This window comes from Falco peregrinus, chromosome 6 (genome assembly GCF_023634155.1).
Source record: "Falco peregrinus isolate bFalPer1 chromosome 6, bFalPer1.pri, whole genome shotgun sequence".
NCBI lineage: Eukaryota > Metazoa > Chordata > Aves > Falconiformes > Falconidae > Falco > Falco peregrinus.
The window spans coordinates 80339344-80356788 of NC_073726.1; the positions used below are offsets into that span (position 1 = coordinate 80339344).

At 37.5% G+C, this 17445-nt stretch overlaps 1 protein-coding gene across 2 annotated transcripts in view; it reads left to right on the forward strand.

Moving 5' to 3' along the window:
* Nucleotides 1–17445, forward strand: part of PPARA (peroxisome proliferator activated receptor alpha) — a 38916-nt gene that overhangs the window by 4472 nt on the left and 16999 nt on the right. Inside the window, exon 1 of one of the 2 annotated variants that reach the window (XM_005239367.3) lies at nt 13956–14099. The exons of the other annotated variant lie outside the window; for it this stretch is intronic. The gene's annotated coding sequence lies outside the window, so the exon portion shown is untranslated. Of the gene's footprint in view, nt 1–13955; nt 14100–17445 lie in introns of those variants that run through there. 2 annotated transcript variants of the gene reach the window in all.

The following is a 17445-nucleotide window of genomic DNA, read 5'->3' on the forward strand; positions in this document are numbered from 1 at the left end:
TTTACTGGGAACGATTGATGTAACAATTCACAGAAGAAACATTGAATTTAAGCAAGAACATGAATGTTCAGATGGTAAGAAGGACCATTGTCAATTTGTAAAATCTGTTCGTAAGTGAAGACATGAATTACTGTTGATGTTTCCTGGCCTCCTGTTACTGTTACTGCTTCAGCAAGAATGTTATAAAGTACATGGTATTGGAGTGCTGGTGCAGCCTCATGTTTAAAAAAAAAAAAAATCATCAACCTTCTCACATCTTTTGGATGCATATATGAAAGGTGTTCCCTGGAGTAATAAGGCTGAAAAATAGAATATGGAGCAGTTTGCATCTGAGGCAGGAGGAAGAGGGAGATGGTGAATGTTGTGTCAGAGACTGCTTTGGAGATTTCTGGATTTATTAGCAAGCAGTGCTTGATGGCATTCTTTACAATAGGGCTGATGAATTCTCCATTACAGCAGTTGATGAATTCACCCACTCTGATATTAAAATAAAATTAATTGCAGCCCACAGGTCGTAGTGAATATTGTTGGTTTGTTGGCAATTTTCAGGGGAAGGTTACAAGAGCTATGCAATGCTAGCATGAAAATTTTGTTTCTTATGGAGGCTAGAACTAGGTAAAGGTTAGGAGTCCTAAGAATAATTTTAAATACTAGCCAATGCAGGTATGTACAGAATATGGGACACTGAAGTTTACTCAGCAAACCTGAAAATGGTTAAGTGTGGTTTTTCAAATCTTTTTTTCTTAGTTCATAGGTAAACATCAGTTTGCAGTAAATGTGCTGCATTGTGAGGGGGTTTCAAGTGGGTTTTTTGTCAGTGTAAGATGCTGTATGGATGTAGTTTCACTATGTAGCTATGTAAACAGGAGAATGTTCTGTCTGTGGTTGTTTCTGACCAGTTGGTTGTTGGTAATTCTGCTCTGTGAGCATAAGGTAGACTTATGTTATTATGCTGTATGTATGTGAAATTTAAAAATGGTGTAATGTGTTTATTCATATTCCACATAGCTACCCACAGAGAAAAGCACATAAATGAATTTATATATATATATATATATAAAATATGTATATTTATATATATATATATATAAATTTCAGAGGTAAACAGTTCAAATTTCTTATCTACTTCAGGACAAGAGACTGCTGTGTGCAGTTAAGCAGGCCAGTATAATTAGAAGCAAATCAGGTAGCAGATTTAGTATATATGTAACTAAGAGACAAGCAGCACAGGATTTTGCTTTTGAAAAAAGCAGCAGCAGTACGTTTTGGTACTGTGCTTCCGTAGAGATGTAACTGTACATATGAATAGGCCAATATTTTCAAACAGCTGTCAAATGTTCAATTTAAATGTGTGTTTTGGGCACTTGATTTTCAGCATATTGAGCTGCCATAATTCTAACCAAATTTACAAGGAGTTGCATTTTCTTAAGATTATAAATCCTGTAATAAGTCCTGTCGAAATTTAATAGCGATTATCCTTTAAGCATATAGAATTGTTCAGTTTGCAGCTATCATTAATTTTGATTCTCTCCTAATGTGGCATGCGTACATGCATGTCTGTGTGTATGAATGAACATGAATGAACACATAAATATGAGACTAAAAAAAACAGGATGTCCCTTTTCTGTGTTGTTCCTGATAGCCCTGCAAGTATGAAGCTTAGAGCAAAAGGTGTGGTTACACAGCATGGCTTGATCTGATCTAGCAACTGTTTTTAAAGATCAGTCAGGTTAGTTCGTCATGCTGCTTTCCTTTGCTATCATCCATGTGTTTCTATCCTTCCTTTTTGCTGCCCCTTAGAAAGTCTGTTCAGCTATCTCTTATGTTTTTCCTGTGTTACTCTTCAACCAGCTTAACAAACTGAATTGTTTCACTGAAGCTGTGTCTAACCTAGGTAATAAAATACACCAGGGACTGTTTTCTGGACCTGGAACTAAGTAACAAGATTGCACCTGAAACAGTACGGTTGCACCCAGACTGCCAGTGAAGAGCACTTTGCTGCTCTGCATTTGCTGTCCCCTTAACTGTGCCTGGGCATTTGTCTGGGAGCACCAAGTTCGTATGGGCCAAAATGGTGTCAGAGAGGATGCTAACAGCATGACTCGAGCCTGTGCTCTGGCCCTGTTTTATTTACTGTTACAGATGTGGCCAGAGAAGTCAGACAAGTGCAAAAGCCAGCCCAGGTGAGATGGAGCGGTATGGCTGAAAATTAAGAAAGGAGAAGGAAGGTGCAGGGCTGACAATGTCAGGGAGCTACAGAAGGGGTATCCTTTTGATGTCAAGGAGCTATTAAATTACTTAAGAGGTTTTGTCTGACTGTACCCTTAATGTAACATTATTTTGCTAACTACAGCTTCAGATTGCCTCTGTGGAGAGCTACAAGTGCTGTGTCCCTATAACTGCTTTATCAAAGTCTGATTCAGTCAGCTAAAATGCCTCACAAGTGAATTAAACCTGGTATATGAAAGTACATATATGACATTTTTAAACAGGTTTTCTTATCCTGGATGTTTCATTGGGGTATTGTTTTTCTTCTACCTTTTCTGTAATTCAGGTGCTTCCTTAGATAAAAGAAGTGGGGAGGAGAAGTAGGGTGGCAGGCAGGAAGCAATGGTGATACTACTACTGTTAATATGGGGCTGTTGAACTGGTCAGTAGACACCCCTCAGGTCTTACGAAGGATGAGCAGAGAGCTTAGATGTCAGGAAAATAATTGGTTATATTTTGACATTTTTTGATCATGCAGGAGTGTGAGGCTTGTGATATCTCTACTGTAGCAAGTGACCTGATTTAGAACTGTGAAGTCATGTGTCCCAAGTATATCCTCTGTCTGATGTGTCAGTGGCTTGGAAGTACAAGTACTTTATATCCATTTGCCAAAAAATGTAGATTCATTGCATTCATACCTGTGGCCAAGACTCCTGTCAGCAATGCTAATTCAGTGTAAACTTTGGTTTTGTGTGATACATTTACACAAAGAAAAACTTTTTAAGGTAGGAATTTCTGAATTACCAGAACAAAACTGAAGTTCTTTTTCTTCACAAAAAAAACCCAACAAAAAGTGAAAGAATTTTGTTTTACATTCCACTCCGGGTACTCTGAGTAGTAGCATGCCATTAAATCAAAGTTAGTTCATTTTTATCGGGTTTTATTTGTTTATTTATTTAAATGTAATAGCTGAGCAACAAGAGCCTGTGAAAATACTGTGAAGGAATGAATAAAATTGTAGTACAATGACGAATACTACGTCCTTCACAGACTGGAACCCGCCGCACTGGGATTTCAGTGATGCCACAAGGGCAGGTGGGATGAAAAAGGGGTCGGTAGAGCCCAGACAGAAGAGAAGAAGGTGCTGTTTATAGAAGACATTAGATTTTGTCTACTGGTAGAAGAGTATGAAAGCTATACGTTGGGATTACTCAATTAATTTTCAAAAAGACACTTGTAAGTAGAAGGGGCCTAAATCTGTAGTATCTTGTCTGAGGGTTGTTCTCTTTTATAGGATATAAATACTTCTGTTAAGCTGAGTTTAGGTTATCAAATATGTCTTGTTAATTTGTCTGGGCAAGGGAATAAAGTTTATCAGTGCAATAAACCCACTGAAAATGCACGGTGGTGTTCTCTAGTAAGAAGGCAAATTCAGGCTGCTTGAATCTCTTCCAGAAACAGATGTAAATTCCACTGTAGCTTTTCAAATAGTGAATAATCATGGTCTGTTATGTTTGGTGATGAATCATGCAAAGGGTTGCAGATGGTGAGAAGAGTGCAGCTGTGCAGATACTAGAGGAGCGGAGATAGAAGACTAGAGGACCCAAGGGGACAGAGGTGATTTTAGGGTGGGTTGACATGGCTTATGAAAGAGACAGATAAGAGAGCTGAAAGGGTATTGAAGCTGAGTGTGCCAGCCTCAGGGTAAAGCCAAAACTGAACCTGAGATTTGGGGATGGGGAGAATGCTGGAGACTGAAAAAGAGGTATACTAAGATAGAGAAATATTTTTTGTTGTTCTTTGAAGCAGAAGTTGCAGCATCAGCTACCAAAGTTACTGGACATTTGTGCCAAGCCAAAACATGAAGGAGACCAAGCTTAGGTGGGGAAATTCAAGGTGGAAATGAAAAGAGAAAACTAAGAGGCTTCATGTTCCTTTTAAAGGAATGCTGGTCGTTAGTAGGAGAGTTATTGTAGTAACAGATATAGATGCAAAGTTGTGGGACTGCTCTGAGCAGAAGTTGTGTAATGAGATCAGAGTGGCAAAAGTTTGCCAGGTGGAGAAGTTGTATCTGACTAGCTATTCTAAAAAAGGAGGATTGCAAGGCCTGGGTTGTGGTTGAAGGGCAGGTAAGATTCAAGTGAAGCTTTTACGATCTCAAATCAATATGCTAAAAAGTCCATCTGTCAACTTTTTGCATTAAGTAATTTTAATTTAAGATACCTTTTTCTTTTGTTTCCTCTCTTTTTAGATTAAAAGTATTGTTCCAAAATCATATCTTTTTATTCAGGAAGAACGTTACCATTAAGATGTTTGTAAGAACTAGTATTTTTACCCACAGGTCAGAAATCCTCAGCCAGAGTGAATATTTAACCACTATTTCAAGGATATCTTTTTCTTAATAAAGTATGTGATTAGGGTTCAAAGTGAGGGACCCTGAAAAATTTTAGACTCCTCAGAGTACTGACATAACTTCAGGCACCCATTGTGCTGTTCGTGTGTTCTACAAACCCTAGTAAATATAAAACAAATACTGAAAGTGAACTGGGGGAAGAAAAATGGGGGAGGGGGGGAGCAGAAGTCCAGATCTGTCTTCTGAGAGTTATGCTCAAAAACTGCTATATTGAAAACTGGTTTCAGGATTGTTTTTTCATCTCTTTTAGCCTAGTTACCTAAAAGTCAGATATATGCAGTATGGTCTGCTATCCTCTACCCACACACAATAACTTTGAGCTGCATATTTTTTTTTTTTTTGCAAAAAATTTTAATTTTTATGAAGGTTGGTGACTGAGAAGAAGGAAAACAAATTATTGACCCTACTGAGGAAATGATGCAATATGAATTCAGCAATTATCTGTTTTGTTTGGCCTGTCAACTGCCAATCAGCACAGGAGCACTTGCAAGCCAGTTGCGACATGTAGCTCTGAACCAGCTACAGTGTGTTTGCTGTTTGCAGTCAGTAGTTCAGGGACGTTGTGGGGAGGGGGAACTGTAAGTATAGTGAGAAGGGGAAAGAACAGGAAGACATGATAGGGCAATGTGGGGTGACAATGGTATGAAAATCTTACATCTTTGGGAGCAAATCCATAGAATTAAAGCTTTTTTATTTCTTCTCCCCCAAGTTACCCTTTTCCCGGTGTTTTAATGCTGGTAATTGCAAATATCGATATGAATTCTACCTTCTGAATTTGTGTACTGTCACAACTTGCATACTGTCACCCCATGCAACACTACAGGCTTGGGGAAGAGCGGCTGGAAAGCTGCCTGGCAGAAAAGGACCTGGAGGTGCTGGCTGACACCTGGCTGACCACGAGCCAGCTGTGTGCCCAGGTGGCCAAGAAGGCCAATAACATCCTGGCTTGTACCTGAAACAGTGTGGCCAGCAGGACAAGGGGAGTGATTGTCCCCCTGTACTGGGCACTGGGGAGGCCACATCTCAAACACTGTGCTCAGTTCTGGGCCCCTCACTGCAAGAGGGACATTGAGGTGCTGGAGCGTGTCCAGAGACGGGCCACGGAGCTGGTGAAGGGTCTGGAGCACAAGTCCTGTGAGGAGCAGCTGAGGGAACCGGGATTGTTTAGTCTGGAGAGGAGGCTCAGGGGGTCCTTATCGCTCCCTACAGCTCTCTGAAAGGAGGTTGTAGGCAAGTGGGTGTCAGTCTCTTCTCCCAGATAACAAGCAGCAGGACAAGAGGAAACCACCTCAAGTTGCACCAGGGGAGGTTTAGATCAGATAATAGGAAAACTTTCTTGACTGAAAGGGTGGTCAAGCATTGGAACAGGCTGCCCAGGGAGCTGGTGGGATCACCATCCCTGGAGGTGTTTAAAATATGGGTAGATGCAGTGCTTAGGGACATGGTTTAGTGGTGGATTTGGCAGTCCAGGGTTAATGGTTGGACTGGAAGATCTCAAAGGTCTTTTCCATCTTAAATGATTCTATGATTCTAACTTAATGCTCTCAAGCTTTTATTATGTTGTATATAATTTTGTGAATTTAAACAACTCTAAAAATTTTCATTAGCAGTCAACAAACTCAAAACTACTTGGTATCTGTACAATATTAGATTATATGACAGATTAGTAATATATATTAGTATTATATATAATATGTGGCCTTGAATTAGGTTGCATTCAGTTGAACTATTTATGTTACAGGAATGTTCCTTTGGTCTTCAGTCGAAGAGTAAACAAGGGTGTAATCACATAGGAATAATAAATATACTCACAGAACAAAAGATTAGTTAATTATTTCTTTTCCTTCATTTTACTATAAATCTAAACTTGAGGCAGATATTTTTATTTATAATACAGAAAGGATTCTAGGTTCTAAAGAGTATGTTACTACTAAGCCTGCTAATAAGGGATTATCAATACATACCAATTGCTATCACATATAAAGGTCTGTGGATATAAAACAAAAGGTATTCTTGTATCCTAGTTTATAGGAGTGCATTTTAAGGTATCCATACATATATGCAAATCTAAAGACTGTTGGAATATTATCAGTTTTAGAAAGTGCATCAAAGTCTTTCCTTGACTATGTAAGTTAGTGGCGCTTTTTTTATTTCTTTTCATAAATATAGTATGTTTACAATTTCATATTTGTTAGTAAGAGTTACTAGACAGCTTTGCTTGTAAAAGCTATGATGTCTTTGTGGATAGAACAGTCATGTATGTTATTTCTTTTTTGTTTCTTTTTATTTGGGTTTTTTTGGCTTTTTTTTTTTATTTTATCAAGCATGTGAGCAAGTAAAACTTCTGAGTTAGAGGTTTACGTAACACATATCTGTATTACTGTATGACTGTAGTACAGTCAATATGTTTAGTGAAAAATGGCCAGAAATTTTGCCTGGCACTGCCTCTGTACACATTAGTTTATAATTTTAATTGACAATTTTAGTTGCACAGATGTCTTTAATTTGTTACCCTCTGAAGTTTATTTTTACCATGTGTAGTGAAAATGTACTCTGCAGGAGACTTAGCAAGAGGCTTACATTTTATTTACTTCAAAAATTGATTATATTGGAGACAATAATTTAGTCACCACACTAAAATGCAATTTCTATTTGCCTTTTACCCTCAGATATCTTTATCCTTCAACAAATGAAGTCTCTGGAGAGTATCAGGATATAGTCAGAAAATTGTTGAGCAGCCACTTTGCATAATCTGAGATGCCGTAATCACATGTGTAAGGAAACAATTGCAACATTCCAATTTAGTCTTAAGGATCTAGTTTCCAGTGAGCAGCATGTTAGGACAGATGTGTAGGCTGTTTGTAAACGCTGTACATGTCAGAATCAACTTTGACTTCACCACTGAAACTTACTTTTACACATTATCTGTAGAAAAAACAAATTATAATGGTTTAGGACATCTAGTATGTGCATGCAGCTCATAAGAGTTTTTGTGGGATTTTTGGTTTGTTCTTTTTTAAAAAATTCTCTTAATTCTAGGCATACCGTACAATCAGATTTAGCCTCAATCTGAGCACTGATTTCTGAAGTTGAGGTATCCTTAACTGTTAATCAACTGAAAATCTTGGCTTATGTAATTAGCTTGTTGACTCCCAAATAAATGGGTAAGGAGTTTTGGGAAACATGGGAAAAGTGAGAGATCTTTGAATTTGTTAAAGGTGTAATAAATAATCATAAGTAATGAAAAAAATAGCAAATACTCAGATGATACATTTGTGTGAACCTGACCTTGGATTTTGGATCAAATAGCAAGTACATGAATGTCGTGTTTGTGCGAACATGGCCGAATGTGACCTTGCATCGGTTCAAATATCAATCATAAATCAAATCCTAGCTTTTAACATACATGTAAAGAAAACATCCTCCTATATGGTGCATCAGACTTTTGTTTCTCAGTAGTTGTGGTCTTCACAGCGTTCAGCAAATGCATAGAGCATCTGTGTGCTGTACAGTATATTCTTTCAGCTTCATTGCCTACAAGATATTGTCATGAAGAATTTAGTATCTGTAAAAGTTCGAAGCACAAATTACTATGGCTGCTATGATTAACATGTGCAATCGTTTGAATCTTGCTTAAGTATGGAATAATTTGAGTGGAATGTAACAGTGACTTGAAGAGATACTGACATTGAAATGCATTGGATAAAGAGCAAAAGCTGAGATTCTTTGGAGAGAAAAAGAAAAAGGCAGTGTGTTGCAAGCATGAAGGTATATATATAAATGAAGTGGGATTTTTTTAATGGAAACTGTGGTGAGCTCTGAGTAGTACTTGTGGAACTGTATTTGAACTTGAAAGAGAGCACATGTCAGAGAATACATAGTACTCTATAACATAGTCGTTGCTAAGATGTTGCCATGGCTTAGTTTCTTGCAGAAAAAAAAATTCCTATTGTTCTTTTGAGTCTCTTGTTAATAAAATATACTTGCTTCAATGGTCATGCCTCAAGAATACAGTGTATTACTAACTCTGATCTGAATATTTGCTTTATGTGCATTAATAACTAACATAAATTGAATAAACTTCCCTCATACTGCTGTCCAGTATTTTTAATGTCGTGTTAATAATAGTATGTTTATTCTATAGGTTAAGCTTGTAGTCAATTCTTAACCATGTGTCAGAGCTCGTTATTTACTATAAAAGTGGAAACAGACAGGATAAATAGAGAAAGAAAAAAATAACAAATTGCCAATTTTTCAGGATTTGTAGGCATCTAGACAATAAAATTTGAAGCAAGACTAAAGACTTTAACACAAAGTTTTCCACTTAAGTCTTTGTCAGTTCTTGCTTGGTTTAGAGTCAGGATTCATCTAAACATCAGACTGGATTATAGTGTAGTTAAAAAAACAACCAAACCAAACAAACAAAAAAAAAAAAAAAAAAAAAACAACCTAAAAACCCCCACCCCAGAACCTCAAAAACCCCCAAACTAACCAACTGAAAAAACCCAACAAAGGCACTCCCAAACACATTTCTTGAAGAAAATAGTAAAGTGAAGGAGAACATTATAGACTACCAATAACACTACTATAATATGATATGGTTTGTTAACTAATATTACTATTGACTGATACTAAAGTCCTAATAGTCAACTGTTTAAGGGATTCAGCAAATGTAGATTTAAAAGAGAGATTTGAAAACTGTACTTGGAAATATAGCTACTTCTGACTTTAGTATCAGTTCAGCTTTCACTAGAAAGAAAAGTCAGGTCTTCCCAATTACAGAAACCACCAAAGTATTCACTTTTTGGATAGGAAAACTCACATTTGGAGGAGAAAAAAGAAAACAACAAACCAAAAAATCCCAATGTCATATTGTTATTTTGTGCAGACTTGAACATTTGAGCTTGATGGCAGTTCAAGCACAATTCAATTTGCACTCCTTACAGAAATCAGATAGGAAAAATAGATTTTTCTTTTAATAGAAGGACCTTGATGCAAATTTGAGTAATGTATTTGCATGTATATGATTTGGAAATAAATAAGTATTTGATGCATCTAATGTCCATTTATGTGGGAGAAAGCAAGCATAACTTTAGGTAGATGTAAACTTGAGGTGAGAGACCTGTAATTTTTGTCTCTGGAGCCTGAAGGCAAAGTTTACAAAACCTTTATGTGCCATTGCTGATGAAATCAAGTCTGGCTCCTGTTGTTAAAGGGGTTAGCAGTGGGTAATTTAAAGATGGGCTTCAGATCTTGTTGTATTGATAAACTAGAACTGTGGTATTTCTTTACATCTTAAGTTGATCTCTGTCTGCTAGAGGCTGACTAATTTTGTGGCTCAAATACGATAAAATATACTTTCTGGTCTAATATAAAGTCAGTGTAAAAGTCATGTATGTAAGTGTAAAGTGTTATCAACTGAGTTCGTAGTTACCAAGTTCTTGAGGGGCTTGTTGAATTTAAAATTTCCCATTAGAAAGCTGTTTGATGCTAGGATGTTGTTTTACTCTTTACAAGCAGCTGAAGTCTTTGAGCTACATTCTACTTGAGTTTCCAGCATTGGAAGTATTATTTTATTTATTTATTTATTGGAGCATGTTGTTTCAACTCAGAGTAAATGCCTGTGTTTTCCATTTACTGGATTTCTGTGGGAGTTTTACTGCTGGAAGGATGATGAATATCTGGGATGTGCATGATCTCCTCAGCCTATATGATAGTGTCATAGCCCTGTCAAAAGATGATACTGCTTAATCTAACAGAGATGCTGTCTGATCTGTAGAGCAGTTCTCAGCTCTCACCAGAGACTTAAGAGGCATGGCTGCCTTACTTCAGGCAATGCAGGGGCCTGGTTTACACAATCACTGGATTCTTCAGAGGGGATACAGGCTGACATACACGTTTATTTGTTAGCCGTGCAGCACATGTATGCCTCTCCCCAGCTGCTTATTTCTGCTCCCTCCATTGAGCCAGCACAAATACTTGTAAGGCTTTGCTGTGAACTGGATCATGGAAGTGATCTGATTGAAAAGTACCACTTTTTGATTTGTGATCTTGGCCTCAGAGGTTAGCCATGGCCCTGGAAAGTCCATTGAGTTCAGCTCAACCCAACCATATGCGTGAGGTGCTTGATGTTAGGTGAGATGAATTACTCCTTTTATTTCTGTTTGCTGAAAATTAATTTCTGCTTTGTAATTATTTTTTTCTCCATTATTAATTGTGTCTGTGGTGCGAAAGTGAGAGGGTATTATATTTGAGATAATAGTTTAATTACCTCCTGAATAGTTTTGTTGCTGACGTATTATTTGTTACTTAGACACTAATCTTGGCAAAACAATTTTTAGAAGTATTTAGAGTATAATGAATGTGTTACATAATTGAAAGAAAATATTGGAGGAAATTGTGAATATGTAATCATGAAGGTATAGAAAGCAGCTGAATAGATTTAAAGCAGAAATGTTGCATTTAAGAGGGGGATGAGTCGTCCTGCTCAGAGACATTTATCTTTCTTTAATATATTCTAGGCAATGAGACTCCACTTCAGAGAGTCAGGACCAATGAAGTAGCTTCTACCCTGTGCCACTAAATCTTGGAAAGAAGCTACAGGGAGATGCCAACAGGGATTGAAGCTGGCTCAGTAACTGCAAAGTAGCTGAATAGTGACTGTTAGTGATTATGTCGTTGTTCCCTGTATTTTTTCAGTCTGTGCTTTTCCCCACCTTGCTTGACTGATTATTTGTTTTTTTTCCTTATCTTTTTCTGTCTGTTTCTGTGTAGGGTCTGCTCAAATTTTTGTAGCTGAGCAGTGTTAAGCAATCACTTCAATAAGTATTTGGGGCTTTTTGGTCTATGTAGGTAGTGTGATACCAGTGCAAATGCAAAATTTTTGACTGTGTCTTTGCATATACTGTAGTTATAAGCAATTCAAAGTTCTCCTTCATAAGGGGATACGGTAGCATTTTGTGTAGCAATCCAAGATGACTTTATATGTCTTGCCTTTAACTGAGTGGTTTTGTAATCATATAGATTGAGGTTTTAGATTTTTGCTTGGGAGGCACATAAACATTAAACATGTTGCTAGACCCTTAAATTTCTGTTAATGCAGATTCTGCATTATAGCTGCCTTGCACTTGAATAACATGTAAGGAATCTTTCATGTTTAGTATGGCTACCTCCTCTTTGACAACCCTTGTTTGTTTTCTCTACAGAATTTGTATCATGATCTTATGTTTTACTGTTGGTAATGCTTTTCTTGCCACACAATGGGTGTTGCTATGTTAGTATCTCCTTACATATGTTTTTGCTTTTAAAATTGGTTTGCACCAGGAAAAGTATGCATTTGTAGCACTGACTTGTAAATAACATTTTATAATTCTATTAAGTAATGTCCTTGTTTTTTTAGAGTAAAAATAACTGAACAACTAACAAAACAGTAATGTTCTAAGAACTGAGGGTTTTGTTAAATTAGTGGGAACCTGCATGCCAAATATCATGTATATTGTGTGATACAAGAGTTTCTGGCAATATTGTTATACTTTTCTATATAGCTGGAAAACATCTGTTCTGCATATGCCACAAAATAAACTTTTAAAATCTCAACACTTTGACCTTACTATATTTTCTTTAACTCATGGTGGACTAATAGGAGCTGGTGCTGCAACATAGAAGAATCATATAGGCTCCTGACAGTCTGACAGAGTACATATAGTTGAAGAATACTTCTGTTCAGTGTAACGTACATAGCCAGTTGCTGGTGTGGTACAGTTTGCACCTGACCTGTCATCAATCAGCACTGCTTTTGTGTGCATCTTCTTATTGCTGACTTCCTTGTTAATTCATCTGTTTTAGTCCCATCTTTAAAAGCATTTGTTTGTGGTGTTGGCTAATTACTTGAATGGAAAAGCTGATAAAAATTGTTAATTTTCAGTAAGAAAATCTTGCCTTTCCTCTCTTTTTTTGGATCATGTCTTTTAAAATCCAACGGGACAGAAGATCCTGGGACCAAAGAAATGCAGCTGCCTGGCTCAGTAAGTTTCTGCTTGGGTTTGGCAGAGTAATATAAAACCAAAAAATATTCCCATATTGGTTTTACCATGTTTAATATTAAATCATCTGAATATTTGCAGCGTTTCAAAGCTTTATCAACTCTTCCCATGTGAGAAGTGTGCTATCTCTGCGTCTTCTGATGCAATTAGAGAAAAGTTTTCAAGGGAGGAAAGTAAAACTTACTCATGGTCCCCACTTTCTGAAGCCAGTAGACTTGCCTCTGTGGCCTGTATTCTTCCTTCAAGAAACTCCTTAGTGTTCCTCCAACTCTGCAAGTACTTATGGATCTGAGCATGAGGATTGTCTTTTCTCCCTTTTTGCTCAGGCAAAGAATGATCTTCCTTTTTGATCAACTGATAAATGAACAGCTCTTTTCCTGCCGCAGACTAATATAGACCAGATTGCCTTACAAGCTATGTAATGCTGTTTAATCTGTTTAATGCACTGCCCAATTATAAGGGGAGTGATTCAGGGAAAGAAGAACACTGTGCAGTATATATGTATTTTCTACCATAGTGCATTAAAAAAAATAAGGTAGCATAATCGAGGTTGCAGAGAATTATTCACTAAATAACTTTTAAGAGCTTAACTTTGCAATGTTAGTATAATTTCTTAAAATTAGGGTATGTGAAATTTGGTTTGTTTTGAAGACAAGGGTTTATTAAAACTTGCATATGATATTATGGAGTACAGCTGTGTAGAGGGGAAAAAATATGACGTTATTCTATTTTGGGGGGTTTTTTTGGGGTGCAACTGGCAGTCTTCATGAAGAGGTGGCTCATGAAAATTTTTCAATTCATGCATGGTAAATTCTCTCTGTCTTAGGTTCTTAATACCTTGTAAAGTATAGAATATTACTCATGTGTAAGGTTACAAAGTATGAAAACTGAATCAAATGTCACAGGATAGAGGAGAAAACATGCGCTTTTTCCCAGATAGGAGATTGGACTTCATATTTTAGATGCCAAATTTTATTTTCAGTTGTTTTTTTATGTGTTGAATCAGGATATTGGAAATACCCTGTAGCTTATATATTTCAGGCTCCTCCTATTTACCTAAGTTTTTTATAAGTATCTACTGCATCCCCTAGTTTTAAATGTGCTGTGTTCTGCCACAGTATTTGCAAAGTGACCTAGCGGTAATGATTGTTTCAACTTTAACCTTGATATTGCAAGCCAGCCCTTTACACGATCAATGTGTTTATGCAGTAAATCCAAACTTTGTTACTGTTTCTCAGAGACCTTTGCATCTCGAAGACCTCTTTCCTTACAGGGATTATCCCTAGCGTGGCAAGTATTAAATGTGGAAGGGCCAGGGGTTTAGTCTCCCACCATCCCTTTCTAAAAATGAAGCAAATTACCAATCGCTGCATGATTAGGTATTTGTCTATGGTAATCTGACTGTGATTTCTTTAAGACCTGATTCAAGTTTATAGGTAAGTTACTCATTGGGTAATTGCAGTGTGGCAGTGGGAAAGGAGGACTTCTGAAAACATACATTTTTCAGAGATAACAGGCTGTGAGAAAGCACCAGTAAAACCTGCTTATTCTCAAAATCATAATTACATGAAATTGTGTTCTTATTTTCCTATTTCATTCTCTCTTGTTTTCAGTTTTGTTTGTGTGTGGTTTTATGTGGGTGTAGGAAGGGGGGTATGGAGGCTAAAATATTGTATGAGAAACTGGGACAATCCTTTGCAAATGTCTTTGTGGCACAGAATTTTTCTAAAATCTTCAGAGTAAGAAGAAATGTTGATTTATGCAGATGCTTGAGTGGAATCCTCACGCGGCAGCTACCACATCTACCGTTGTAACATGTACAACTCTTTTTGTAAAGCAAAACACTCCCTGTGAATATTACTTAAATGAACTTCATACTCATTACCCTTTTTATATTAGAAGCTTTATTTTCATACAAGTAAGGTTCAACGCATATTAAGTGAAACCTGCCAATGAAAGCATATGCATGTGTAAACATGCGCAAAATACAGCAAAGACAGAAGGCGAACAGTGAATGAATACTGGCACGAATACTAGACGTTTTACTTAAAGGTTTTCTGTGCTTGTAAAAAAATGAATTATAATGTTTTCAGTAACGAAAAGATTAGTATATTTTGACAGTCTTCAGAAATGGTGAAGTAATGGCTATGTTTGTTAAGGTAGCTAGTTAATCATCAGCAAGAGCTGTAATGATTAAACAGCTGTAATTTACTAGTAGCGTTGGGAAGTACAAAAGGGTATGTAATTTAATAGTTAAAACACTAAGCACTTCATTTATGTTTCACTAGCTGTTAGGTTGCTCTTATATAAATTCAGCTAAAAAGACTACAGAATTTTAAATATTTACTGCAAATGTGAAAAAGTATGGTGCAATTTGGGCAATACCAGGCACGCCGCTGAAAGAGCTGTTGCCAGCTATCAGAGGTCAGCTATCAAGCCTTTACTTTGCTTTCCTGCCAAATAATGCCTATTTTGCTTCAAGGTAGGCTTCAGTGTTCACTTAATCTTTTCCAAATACTTGTGCTGGATGAAGAAATGATACTTGGAGAGATGCACGTGATTGAGCAGGGAACATGAAGTAACGTTGGGTACGAGGAGCCTAGTGTCTCCTGGAACCTCCCCAGCTATCCTGGGGCAGAGTACCCGTGCTATGTATCTGCAGAGGAATATAAGGTTTCTGTGCTGTGAACAACTGTTTCAGCCTGGGAGAACTTCATGAAGAGCACACTGGAGGAGCAGTGCCGATCATATGCTCTGCCATTCCTCTCTTCCTTTTTTGTTGATGGCTCCTTAGGGAGACAGATTTGGTAGTCTCCTTTGGATTGCTGGAGAACAGTTATTATTCTCAGCTATCGTTACAAACCCAACATACATCAAAGGTTTCTTTACTCTTTTCCCCTCGTCACAAAATATCTACATCAAAGGGATAACAATTTAACTTTTTTTCCACAAATGAAATACAGAAAAGTGATTTCTTATTTCTCAGCTTGAGTATATTCCAGGTATGTCAGGGATGTCAGGTGGATAATGTAATGTTTTGGGCTCTGTGCAAACAGCACAGTTAATTCCAGGTGTTACTATGGGCTGGTCCATGCAGCCTCAACAGAGAAATTGTTCAGAGATTCAAGTTTGAAAGTATTGGCAGAGAATAACAGATTATGTTGACCAGAAATGTTTGCAGTTGAATCTTTTTCTTTCTTACTTTCTGAAAGTAATGTTTTGTGAGGCACTTCTCATCTTCAAAATTACTCTGTATCTTGAGCCTTCATGAGATTGGAAGTGTTGTTCTGAATATATGCGGATGGTCTAGCGTTAAAATCTTTGTCAGATAATCTGCAATAATCTGCTGTTTTCCCTTGGGGTGTGACCATACATTCCTAAAGCATTAGGCTAATTTTTTTTTTGTTTTAAAGTAGTCTTTTATTTAGAGTCCTCATTCATAAAATTTCTGATTTCTTTTATTTCTTCAGTAACTATGGTCATATATGTTACAATAATTTTAACTTCTATTTTATGTCTTTTGACAGGCTTCTGAGTATCAAGTGTAGATATTTCTTCATATTTTGTCAGGTTACAAGCTGGTAGGATTTATAAGAGAGACTAAGGTGATTCTTGGGGACAGGACAACTGTTGACCTTTAAAAGAAAGTGGCATTTGGAATTTATTTTACTAAATAGTTTCAGGTTATGGAAATTCTGTAGGGACTGTAACCGATAGCAATTACCCTTCAGTCCTCTATGTGAAGGAAGTTACTTTGTTTCAGTTTTCCAATAAAAAGTTCTGTTACATTGTAAAATAATTATGTATCACAATCAGTATTCTTTGGATGCACTTTAAAAAAAATAAAAAAAAGCTGCACCAGCCTTTCAACTGATCCCTTCAGAAAGAAGTTGAGATGTGCATGAAAGCTCTTGTATTGCTTATAAATGTTCTTTTACAGTGCTAGCAATCTGGTACAATGTCCTAGTGAGTATTTAATATATCAAATTGGATAACTCTAACTGGACTGTTATTTTAAAATACAGCCAAGCTGTGCAGAGTGATAGAGCAGCAATGCGACATGTCCAAGTGAAATCAGACTGGTTTGGGTTGGAAAGGACCTTAAAGCTCATCTAGTTCCAACCCCCCTGCCATGGGCAGGAACACCTCCCACTAGACCAGGTTGCTCCAAGCCCCATCCAGCCTGGCCTTGAACGCTTCCAGGGATGGGACACCCACAGCTGCTATGGGCAACCTGTGCCAGTGCCTCACTACCCTCACAGTGAATAATTTCTTCCTGATATCTATATCTACCCTCTTAGTTTAAAGCCATTACCACTTGTCCTATCACTAGTAAATAAGCCTTTTAAAAACTAGCCTTGTAAAAAGTCCCCCTCCAGCTTTCTTGTAGGCCCCTTTTAGGTACTGGAAAGCTGCTATAAGGTCTCCTTGGAGCCTTTTCTTCTCAGAGCTGAACAACCCCAATTTTCTCAGCCTGCCTTCACAGGAGAGGTGCTCCAGCCCTCTGATCATCTTCATGGTCCTCCTCTGGACTTGCTCCAACAGGTCTGTGTCCTTATGCTGGGGCCCTCGGAGATGAATGCAGCACTCCAGGTGGGGTCTCACAAGAGCCAAGCAGAGGGGGAGAATCACCTTCCTCAACCTGCTGGTCCTGCTTCTTCTGATGCAGCCCGGGATGTGGTGGCTTTCTGGGCTGTAAGCACACATTGGTGCATCATGTTGAGCTTCTCATCAACAAAGAGAGTTGGTACAATAATTGGTACAGTAACATACCTGTTGTCT